At 45.7% G+C, this 9,177-nt stretch overlaps 2 non-coding genes across 2 annotated transcripts; both read right to left on the reverse strand.

Annotated features, from left to right (window-relative positions):
• Positions 1-6,264: 6,264 nt before the first annotated feature.
• On the reverse strand, positions 6,265-6,349 carry trnal-uag (transfer RNA leucine (anticodon UAG)). Its single transcript has one exon. It is a non-coding gene; the product is annotated as a tRNA-Leu (tRNA).
• Positions 6,350-6,908: 559 nt separating this feature from the next.
• trnal-aag (transfer RNA leucine (anticodon AAG)) lies at positions 6,909-6,990 on the reverse strand. Its single transcript has one exon. It is a non-coding gene; the product is annotated as a tRNA-Leu (tRNA).
• Positions 6,991-9,177: the final 2,187 nt, after the last annotated feature.

Consider the following 9,177-nt stretch of genomic DNA (forward strand, 5'->3'; position numbering starts at 1 on the left):
TTTCTACTTTGTAATGGCATTTTAGCAGCTGCTCTCTTAATCTGATTAATTTGTCTGGCAGAAACCTTCCTCATTCTGCCTTTTTCTGTACGAACCAGTCTGTGCTCTGAATCAGCCACAAATCTCTTCACAGTACAATGATCACATTTAAGTTTTTGTGAAATATCTAATGTTTTCATACCTTGTCCAAGGCATTGCACTATTTGACGCTTTTCAGCAGCAGAGAGATCTTTTTTCTTTCCCATATTGCTTGAAACCTGTGGCCTGCTTAATATTGTGGAACATACTTCTTAAGTAATTTTCCTTTAATTGGGCTCATTTGGCAAACTATTTATCACAGGTGTCTGAAATTCATTTCAGTGATCCAAAGAGCCATGAGACACAATACCATCCATGAGTTTAATTGAAAAACAAAAAATTGTAATGTTTATGACACTTACATCCAATTTGCATAATAATTTGGAACACGGTGTAGAGAGAACATCGGCCGCTGGACCTACTTTGCAAAGCCTCTGGAATGCGGGCAAAGAAGGTTTTTTTTTTGTGTACGCACAATAGCCTTCCAAAACTCTGTCTTGGGAGCAGTGGGATTCAAACCCACGCCCCCGAAGAGACTGGAGCCTTAATCCAGCGCCTTATGCTACGTTCACACCAAACGCGAATACGCGCCTACATTACCGCCTGCCGCTTCTATTTATATGCGTGACCACTTTGTGTTCATTCGCGCGTCAAGAGCGAAATCGACGCGCACAAAAACAAAAGTTTGAAGCGAAATTTACGCGCGTCAGAGGGGAAAGTTTCAAAAAGTTTCGAACCCCGTTGGCGGCCATCTTTTTACAAGATGTCTGTTGTTGATCGGTCATTTATCGAGAGTGTCACCGCTCTGTATTTGCTCTGGAGAGCAGAACAGCGGTGTAGGGATCATCGTCGCCGTATTTGGGTCGCGCTTCGCCACAAGCTGATGCCTTGTAATTCGCCGCCGTAAAGGCATCCTTTATACAGGGGTATGCAGTCCTACTCCTGGTGGCCCCCTTCCTGTGGAATGGAGGTCCATCTCTGATCAAGCACACCTGAATCCGCTAATCAAGGCCTTTGGGGCTTATGTGAAAACGATAGCCAGCTGTGTTGCATTTAAAATCAAAATGATCAGGCAGCTGTTATTTCACCCAAAACTTTCCATGAGTGATATTGGCTGTCTCCATTCTTGTAGACTACTCATTGTTTTTCATTAATATAATTTTCAAATTTGTTGAATTGTTTGTTTGTTTTTTATTGCACCTCTCCTATGATTGTAAATTATTGGTGTGCCTCTGTTGTAATGGAGCAGAGGCTGGGACAAGCTTCCAGCGGTACTTCCGCCTGTCCCGCGCCCAGTTCGATGACCTGCTGTCCCGCATCGGAGTGAGGATCACCCTCCAGGACACTACAGGCGCTCTATCCCGGCTGCGGAGCGCCTGTCCATCTGTCTTCGGTTAGTAAATGTATATGATATTTTAAATACAGTATATTCAATATGCTAACATATGCTATCAATGTTTTTTTTTTTTTTTACTGTGGTACAGATACCACTGTTGGCGCTCTTTCTAGTGATACTGAGTTAACTGCTATAACCTAGACATTAACCTAGAAATTATTCTCTTGGCAGACGTGATACTGTCATGTTTCTCTGTATAAACACAGTGATCTTTCTAGTGATACTGAGTTAGCTATAACCTAGAGATTAACCTAGAAATTAAATATCTCTATCTGTATGCAATATGTAGTGCTTGATTATTGGCATTGTAATATACCATAAACCATTTAATAGTATATCTGTTGATTGTATAGTTGAATATGTAACTACAAGTGTACTTGTAATAATATTTATAAAAATGTTTTCTAGGTTTCTTGCCACAGGGGACTCATTCAGGACGATAGCGTCCAGCTACCGGGTTGGTGTCTCCACTGTGTGCCAGATCATCACCCAGGTAGTGACTGCCTTGTGGAGGACTACATGGCCGTGCCCACCACCAAAGACTGGAGGTCCATCGCAAAGGGATTTCAGGAGCGGTGGAACTTCCCTCTGTGCATTGGAGCGGTATATGATGACAGAATTTTCATTTTAAAAGTGAACTACTCCTTTAACAATGTCATTCTGTCACAAGGAGGGTCAGAGACGTGCGGATCCATTTGCAGCATTTAATGAGACAAACACCAAACAAACACTAAGAGGCAGGCAGAAATCGTGGTCAAAACAGGCAGAAAGGTCGGGGCTGGCAGCGAGAATCAAAAACGAGATACACAGTCCAGGGTCATACACGGGAAATCCAACACAAGGGAAAACGCTTAGAATTACGACCATAAGGAACAATAAGACTTCGCAGAGTGGCTGTGTGTGTGAGAAGCTTAAATGCAGTCAGTGTGATGAGGTGCAGCTGTGAGCGGTAATCAGTAAAGTGAGAGCAGGTGAATGCAGTGATTAGTGCAGTGGCTTGTGGGGAATGAAGTCCATGAAGTGTGGTGCAAGAGTTCATGAAGACAGGATAGACCAGATACGTGACAGAGCCCCTCCCCAAGGAGCGGCTTCCAGACGCTCTAACCACCTAATACAACCTGGAGGGGGGTGGAGCGGAGGCGGAACAGGGGGAGGGATGGAGGGCCAGGTCCATGTAGGGGTACTGGAACCACGAACTGAGGCGGAGCCGACGGAGGGAGAAGCCATGGTGGAGGAAGGGTTGGCTCCTGCCTGGGGCCAACCGACGGAGGTGGAGCCGGTGGAGCCCGAGGCGAAACTGGAGAGTCGATGGTCCTGGGCGACACAGAGGATCTGGAGGACCAAGGCGGAACCCAAGGCTCTGGCGACCCCGGCGGAGATGGAGGTCCGGAGGTACGCAGCGGAGCCGGAGTGACAGAGGATCGAGGCTGTGCCAACGGGAGGGAGGAGGTCCACAGAGCCGGCAGGACGGAGTGACGAGGCGCAGCCGGAGGAGTAGAGTCCAGAGGCGAAGGTGGGGCGACGACTGACCGGGGCGGAGCCGGAGAGACGATGGAGCCCGGAGGAGCTGGTGGGCCGACGGCTGACAACGGAGACGAGGGAGCACAGAGCCGGGGTGGAGCCGCAGGGTCGGAGGGCCGAGGTGGAGTCCAGGACTCTGAGACTGGAGGTGATGGTGAGGGATCCTTCAGTCTGGACACCGATGGAGACTGACAGTCCCACGGCAAGTCCTCTGCACTGAAGGTGGGATGTGGGTGAGCAGAGGGACTGTCAGGAGACCGAGGTGGCGGGACTGGAGCAGCAGGGAGGGTGGGTGGGAACAGTCCATGCATGAGCTCCGTGACCAGAACCGGGCAGACAGGAATCTCAGGACGACTGGATGGAACCAGCGGAGGCTCTGGAAGGCTGGGCGGAACCAGCGGAGGCTCTGGAAGGCCGGGCGGGACCAGCGGAGACTCTGGAAGGTTGGGCAGGACCAGCGGAGACTCTGGAAGGCCAGGCGGGACCAGCGGAGACTCTGGAGGGCCGGGCGGAACCAGCGGAGACTCTGGAGGGCCGGGCGGGACCAGCGGAGACTCTGGAGGGCCGGGCGGGACCAGCGGAGGCTCTGGAGGGCCGGGCGGAACCAGCGGAGACTCTGGAAGGCCGGGCGGGACCAGCGGAGGCTCTGGAAGGCCGGGCGGAACCAGCGGAGGCTCTGGAAGGCCGGGCGGAACCAGCGGAGGATCTGGAAGGCTGGGCTGAACCAGCGGAGGCTCTGGAAGGCTGGGCTGAAACAGCGGAGGCTCTGGAAGGCTGGTTGGGAGACCAGCTGCTCGAGCCGACAGCAGCGGTGGGTCCTCCACGCTAGACATTAATCTTTGATAAGTCTTGGGTGCAAATTTGGGCGTGGCGGCAGCCACCTTGCGTACAGGCTCTGGAAGGGCAGACATCTTGTGCTGTGGCTCCTCTAAAACACCCACAGTTAACGGTGAGCCACATAGCAACAGCGCATACTGCATACAGTCCTGTAGCGAGCAGTTAAATTCCCCTCCAGGCAGCATTGATTTGGCAGGTTCATTAAGTCCATAATGAAATAGGCCCCTAAGCCACGCTTCATCGTAAAATGGTAGTTCCTTGGACAACTCACAAAACTGGTGAACATATTCATCAATGGGTAGATCTCCCTGTCGCAGATTAAGTAGCTGGTTGACTGGGTCCATGTTTGCGCTGGTGGTGGGATAAGGCTGCTGGATCCTGGTGCGGCGAAGTCTTCTGTCACAAGGAGGGTCAGAGACGTGCGGATCCATTTGCAGCATTTAATGAGAATAAACAAACACCAAACAAACACTAAGAGACAGGCAGAAATCGTGGTCAAAACAGGCAGAAAGGTCGGGGCTGGCAGCGAGAATCAAATGAGATACACAGTCCAGGGTCATACACGGGAAATCCAACACAAGGGAAAACGCTTAGAATTACGACCATAGGGAACAATAAGACTTCGCAGAGTGGCTGTGTGTGTGAGAAGCTTAAATGCAGTCATTGTGATGAGGTGCAGCTGTGAGCGGTAATCAGTAAAGTGAGAGCAGGTGAATGCAGTGATTAGTGCAGTGGCTTGTGGGGAATGAAGTCCATGAAGTGTGGTGCAAGAGTTCATGAAGACAGGATAGACCAGATACGTGACACATTCCTCCTTTCATGTATAATAATTCTATTGGTCTGTGCCATTTCTTTGTTCAGGTTATTACTGTAAAATCTGTTATTTATTTTTGTTTTCATGATAAATGGAGCCAGCCAAAAGTATTTAACCTGTCCTGTGATTTCTTTGTTTTCCTCACACAACACTGTCCAGACACACTAAAGTATACACACTATTATAGTTATTATTCTTCTGTTATTATACTGTAGTAGACACACTACACTATAATAATGTTTCATATAATTAAGATTTAGATATGGAATAAATTAGCCTAGAATCTAGACGCGCCCCTAGCGGCAGCAAATTACATTTGCTTCTAAGGGCAGTCTAGTTACTCTCCGTTCACTTGAGATTTCTAAAAATCCAAAATCGACCGGGCCAATCACGAGTCGGTGGGCGGGTTTAACATGATAACGACTGACGTGCGATAAATTCCATCAGACATTCTCTGGTTCTGTGAATTATGTGTGAGCAATAGAGCGATGGCTCTATTGAGGATGAATGGATGAATAATACGTTGTTTATATTTACTGAGTTTAAACGTGAATATGTCTAGTATTATTGTATTAGTGTACTGTGATAAAAGAGGATCACAATGCTGAAAAAGCATGTTTGGATTTTAAATCAAAATAACGGATAAATGTTGTGTTTGTGGTAAAGAGCCGCGGATCAGTTACGGACGCTGTGTGAAAGCAAAACGAGTCCGTGCTGCTTTTGAACCGCATACATAACGCACGGACTGCAGACGCACTGTAGACGGAGTATGTGTGAAACAGGCGTCAGACATTCTCTGGTTCCGTGAATAACGCGTGAGAGATAGAGCGATGGCTGCTGCTAGCGAACAACGTTCTTTCGAATGGGCTTTGGCCGCCACTTTGAAGGACTTGATGTTAAGCTTTTCCACAACACACATGCAAGGAACTCGCTTTTCCGTCGCTCTGACTACGTAGTACGTCACCTTCTTCGTTGCTCTGATTGGTTGTAGCGCTATCCTATTGCGTGGAGAGGGAGTTTGAAAGACAACCGTTTATCCCACCCCTCTGGTTGAGCTCTGTCTATGGAGAGTGCCCAGACCCTACATTTATGTGGGTCTGGCTTGTCAGGCTAGGAATAAATAGCATTCAATACAAAATGAAAATGTGTCATATATGCGATAAAACACTTGCTTTGTTGTGCATTAGAACCGCACTAGGCATTTAGTCATATTTCATATTTGAATGAGTGACTCCGGGCGGGCCTGCCGCCACAGCATCAAGCAGGCTTCTGATTGGTTAACACGGCACGAATTGACGCAGAAGTTCAGATTTTTCATCTCGGGCAGCAGACGCGAATTCGCGTCAAACGCGTGATGCACAAAAAAGCACAATACACGCTGCGCAAAACGCCTCATTCGCGCCGCAAGAACTCCAGGCATATTCGCGTTTGGTGTGAACGTAGCATTAGACCGCTCGGCCATGCTACCTCGTCGGGTTACGCTCCAAGGGTCTCTTCGACAGGTGGAACGGCCTCCCTAATACTGACTCTGCAGAACGGCTGCAGTCTTATCCTCTTTGCGTGAAATAATCCCCCTCCCAAGCGGGTAAGAGAGCCTCCCTGCCTTGGTTAAAATGGCTGCTGGCAGTGATGGGATTCGAACCCACGCCCCCGAAGAGACTGGAGCCTAAATCCAGCGCCTTAGACCACTCGGCCATGCTACCCTGGCACTTTCACCTTCGTGGGCCCTTATTTTTTTCTTGTCGCGCTTCGCCACAAGCTGATGCCTTGTAATTCGCCGCCGTAAAGGAATCTATTACACAGGGGTATGCAGTCCTACTCCTGGTGGCCCCCTTCCTGTGGAGTGGAGGTCCATCTCTGATCAAGCACACCTGAATCCGCTAATCAAGGCCTTTGGGGCTTATGTGAAAATGATAGCCAGCTGTGTTGCATTTAAAATCAAAATGATCAGGCAGCTGTTATTTCACCCAAAACTTGTCACCATGAGTGACATTGGCTGTCTCCATTCTTGTAGACTGCTCATTGTTTGTCATTAATATAATTTTCAAATTTGTTGAATTGTTTGTTTGTTTTTTATTGCACCTCTCCTATGTTTGTAAATTATTGGTGTGCCTCTGTTGGAATGGAGCAGAGGCTGGGACAAGCTTCCAGCACTGACTTTGCTAAATAGCAAAGAATGCGAAAGCGGCTAAGTTTGGATGAGCATGCAGCGTCACTTCTCCAGTCGCTTCGCAGCCTCAGGAGCTTTCCAAAAGGCTTCCCTGGCAGCGGTGGGATTCGAACCCATGCCCCCGAAAAGACTGGAGCCTTAATCCAGCGCCTTAGACCGCTCGGCCACACTACCTCTTCGTGTTGTGTTCCACGGGTCTTTTCGACAGGTCAAACGGCCTCCCTAATACTGACTCTGCTGAACGGCTGCAGTCTAATCCTGTTTGCATGAAACAAACCCGCTCCCAAGCGGCTTAGAGGGCCTCCCTGCCTTGGTTAAAATGGCTGCTGGCAGCGATGGGATTTGAACCCACTCCCCCGTTGGCGGCCATCTTTTTACAAGATGTCTGTTGTTGATCGGTCATTTATCGAGAGTGTCACCACTCTGTATTTGCTCTGGAGAGCAGAACAGCGGTGTAGGGATCATCGCCGCCGTATTTGGGTCGCGCTTCGCCACAAGCTGATGCCTTGTAATTACTTTCATAACAATTAGATGCTTTCTGTTAATTTAATTGCTATTTTGTCATGTATTACAGTTTTTTTTACAGACGCTAGGACACATTTCTCAATACTTAGGTCACTTTTGCAAAACTCTTCACACAGTGAGCACAACAGAAGTCTATGTGGGCTAAACTGAGCATCAATTATCATTGTTTTGGCACAAAATGCATTCAATGACTACATCTCTCAAATTTCATGAATTCTTTTCTCACTCAGACACAACAACTGCCAAAAATCTTTGTACGTACAGGACATTTTGCACGTGTTTACATACTGTTTTCAAAACTGTTAAACTTATGTTCAAAACAATAACATAATGCAAAACTGAATAAGACAGCAAAATCAACAGCAATATTTTATTGAAACATATTTCAAATCTAAAAATGCAGTAGATGAGCATTACTATTGTATCTGTATTAGTGGATGGTGTCTATACAAATTCTTGTATTTTGGAATTACTTAGTGCAAAAAAATAAAAAATAAATAAACGACATAAAATATTGATGAATTCTGCATCATGTCTGATTCATTCCAGTAACAGATATTGCAGTTATAAACAATATATATTGCAATTATAAACAGAGATGTGTCCTTGTTTTACACAAGAAAACACTGTGTAATGCTACATGTTGTTAGTGTTTTTTAGGTCATTGTTTTGTGGGTGACAAAGTGTGTTTGTCGGCTGTCAAACTTTGCTAGTGTTCTAAAAGAATGAGTTTATTTGAGACCTGAATAAAGTGTTTTGGTAGTTGTAGTGCATTTTGAATGTGAAATGAACTGCTTTGCCAAACTGAAAGTCGGTTAGGAGAATTGTGTGAAGAGCTTTGCAAAAGTGACCTAAGTATTGAGAAATGTGTCCTAGCGTCTGTAAAAAACTGTAAACAAATTTATAAACCATATCACAAACTTTTGACTGGTAGTGTGTTTATTGTTTATTGTAGTCTTTTTTTTTTTAACTGATCAATTAAAATGCTTAATATGCTTTACAGTTTTTCTCCATTGGGTTGGCTCATTTCTTGAAACAGAAATTACATTCTCAAAACAACATGGACAAACCTCCAAACCACTTGGCAATTGTTCACAACAGAATTGAATTTCTCATTCATTTCATCAAATTGCAAATGTCTAAGTACATCTTTGCACATTATTAAGTACAGATAGCCTACATTTAGCACAATTTCCAAGTGAATAGATCTTGTCGATTGAAACTGATTGTTAATTCTCAGTCTAATGGTTGTTCTCTCAAAAATGTGTCAGCATCATTTCATTGTATAAGTCATTACATGCACAATAGTCTGTTCAATTGTCAAAATTAGTCAAGACCATAATACTATGAATACCATACAGTAGTTGAATCATTGGAACATTTGATTACAAATTATTACAGCAATTGACAGTCAGGTGAAACTAGAACTTGACTAATGAAGGAGGAGTTTCACACATCTCAGTTACTGGTTGTCCATCATTATAACCTTTTTACAATTAAGCAGTGGTTCCCAAACTTTTTTGGCTTAAGTACCCACTTTACCTGATTTGTGTATCCAGGTCATCCAGGATGAAAGTATTTGATTTATCTGACTTCAACATTTTGCCTAAAAACTGCGGCTTACTATATGATGCAATTATCAGTATAATCCTTATTTTGAGGAATATTACATAAAATAAGAAAAAGGGTTAGCTGCAGAAAAAGGAGCTGCAATTAAGGCCTCCCATGTAAATCTAATACTGTGGGTTTTACTGTAACATTTCAGTAAGTCTATCATTGAAGATTTTCCCCCTCCCCTTTCTGTCAAATACCCCCTGTACTACCTCTGCACAGGGG

Source organism: Garra rufa, chromosome 25 (genome assembly GCF_049309525.1).
Source record: "Garra rufa chromosome 25, GarRuf1.0, whole genome shotgun sequence".
Taxonomy (NCBI): Eukaryota; Metazoa; Chordata; class Actinopteri; order Cypriniformes; family Cyprinidae; genus Garra; species Garra rufa.